A 2,728-nucleotide genomic window follows, 5' to 3' on the forward strand; every position below is an offset into this window, starting at 1 on the left:
AGAAACACTTTGTGTAAATGGTATTGGCAACTAAGATTCATTGTAGATTTCTGGAGAAAAAAGAAGCAAATAATAAGACAGCACCTGAGAAACATGATTTGGCATTATTGTGCAAGGGAAATTTAAAAAATAATATAGATCTGCAACATCATCAGATAGTTACCAAAATATTCTGAAATATGGGTATAATTTTATACTTTGTTATTGATTTTCTAAGCATATACTTGAAGTATAAGTTTTGACTTTGATGTTACCTGAATCTATGTAAGGAAGTAAAATATGCATAACTTATCAAATTGCTTAGATAAATACATAACTCTCTCAAATTCACAGTATTTCTATAAATTTTTTTTATCACAAATGTTTGCTTCATGAAGATTTTATCAGACCAAAACTATACTTATTTTTTTCAAATTAGGTAAGTTTGTTCTTTCTTTAAAAGCTATACTGTGTCATGGACAAATCTAAATGAGTCTAAGACAATGTAGTAAAATAGCTTATTGCTGTATGTTTACCTTATTGTGTACCAGTCTTTAGGAAAATCTAAGTGAATAGCCCATGGAAAATAATAACCAAACATCAACTGAATTCCTCTTGTTGGGGTTGTTCCCACCATCTCCAGGCGGCTGCTCCTCTTCACTCTCACTCCTCTCGTTCTCCCGGTGGCTCTGCTGGGAGGCCTGGCCAGAGTCCTCCCGACCCTCCTGGACACCCACCTCCGCCCTCCCGTGTGCTTCCTGCTGAGCCAGCTCTCCCTGATGGGCCTATGGGACTGTGCCCGCTGGGCAGCCTGTCCGTGATCCCCCCAAACCTCCTGGACGCCCACCTCCGCCCTCCTGTGTGCTTCCTGCTGAGCTGGCTCTCCCTGATGGGCCTACAGGACTGTGCCCGCTAGGCAGCCTCTCCGTGATCCCCCCGACCCTCCTGGACACCCACCTCCGCCCTCCCGTGTGCTTCCTGCTGAGCTGGCTCTCCCTGATGGGACTGAGCCGCATCTCCACCATCGTCCCCGGGATGACTTCCAGTTATCTCTCTGGAAACATGTCCATCTCCTCTAGGCTGTGGGGTTCAGAGCTCCTTGTTCTTAACTTCAGCAGCTGCAGAAGGATTACTACTGGCATCTGTGGCCTGTGATCATTATGTGGCCATTTGCATTCCTCTCCGCTATCCCATCTTTATAAGCAACAGAGCGTGTGTGCTGCTGATAACAGGAGCTTGGATAATGGGCTCCATCAAGGCCTGTGTCCACACCACACATGTCCTCCATATCCCTTACCGCCCATCCAGGGCCACCAACCATTTCTTCTGTGATGTCCCAGCCATGCTGACTCTGGCCTTCACGGACACCTGGGTCTACAAGCACACAGTGTCTCTGAGCACCACTCTCTGGATTGTGTTCCCTCTCATTGGCTTGCACGTTCCCATGGCTGTGCCCTCCTGGCTACCCACCACATGCACTCACCTGAAGAGAGGGGGAAGGCCTGTTCCACCTGCAGCACCCACCTCGCCGTGGTGACCTCCTACTATGCACCCTTGCTGACACTTACCTGTGCCCACGATCCCTCCAAACTCCTACAGAGGGTAAAGTACTGGCTGTTATCTGCACTGTCCTGACCCCAATGCTCATCCCCATCATATACAGCCTGAGAAACAAGGAAGTGGTGGGGGCCTGGAGGAGAGTGACTCAGAGATTCTGCTCTGTGAAAATTTAGACAATGTTCTTATCACTCTTGCAGCATTAGAATTAGATCATATTCACATTATGTAGCCATTAAGGAAAATTTATTTCATGATTGAAGACAAGGATTAAAGTTAACCTATTAATTTTAATAGGATTAAAAAGTTGAGATTTTGCAAAATAATTATATGGACCCTACACCTTTTTTTGTTTTCTTTAGTAATTAAAAAAAAGAAACCTGTTATGTATATAGTTTTCCCTTATTTGTTGTCAATTAGAATTTACCAGTATGTGGACACGAATATGAAAACTTCCCAGCTTGATTTTATCATTCAGTATAACATTTTCTGGTGTACTTAATATACATCCAAAAATGAAAAAAAAATATTATAGTGAAACAGTAAATGGCATAACATCCCTGGGTTTAAAACAGAGCAAAAAAAACGATACTTATATTTTAACTGGTGCCTGTTTATCCTTCTATTTTCCATTTTCTGGGGGAAGTGATCAATTTAGAGATCATGTAGAGAGCTCTGCAGGGAATGTGTAAATCTTGCACCAATATATAGGAAATTTAACAAGTATATATCTTTCATTAGAAAGATACCGGTATTATCACAGTGTACTCTAAGGAAGCAGTTTATCACAGGACTTCCTCAGGATGAATAAATATGATTAGACACAAAATGTACTATAGACAAATTAAATGCCCTTTATGGGAGTATTAATGTATTTATACACATTATTAGTCCAGTTTAATTAATCTGAGACATTCCCAAATCATCCCTCAAACTTAACTCAAACTGTACATTCCAAATGGCAACTGTTACCACTTTATAAGGTAATACTTCTTATGAACATTTTATTCTCCATTTTTGACTCTCATAATCCTACTGAACCTGCTTTGGGAGTTGGTTTGGGATCAACCTCTCTGCACCAATACTGTTAATAGACACGCCTGCTTAGTCACCAGCCTACTTAGTTCCCACCATTACTTCCAGGTGTGCTGCACACTGAGGATGAATGGCCTTCACAGTCCAGCAAATAATT

General features: G+C 42.0%; 1 pseudogene; it reads left to right on the forward strand.

The window, feature by feature from the left end:
* The first annotated feature begins 558 nt into the window (after positions 1 to 558).
* LOC108396257 (olfactory receptor 2L5-like) lies at positions 559 to 1,712 on the forward strand (annotated as a pseudogene).
* The last annotated feature ends 1,016 nt before the right edge of the window (positions 1,713 to 2,728 follow it).

The sequence above is a fragment of the Manis javanica genome, chromosome 14 (genome assembly GCF_040802235.1).
Source record: "Manis javanica isolate MJ-LG chromosome 14, MJ_LKY, whole genome shotgun sequence".
Taxonomy (NCBI): domain Eukaryota; kingdom Metazoa; phylum Chordata; class Mammalia; order Pholidota; family Manidae; genus Manis; species Manis javanica.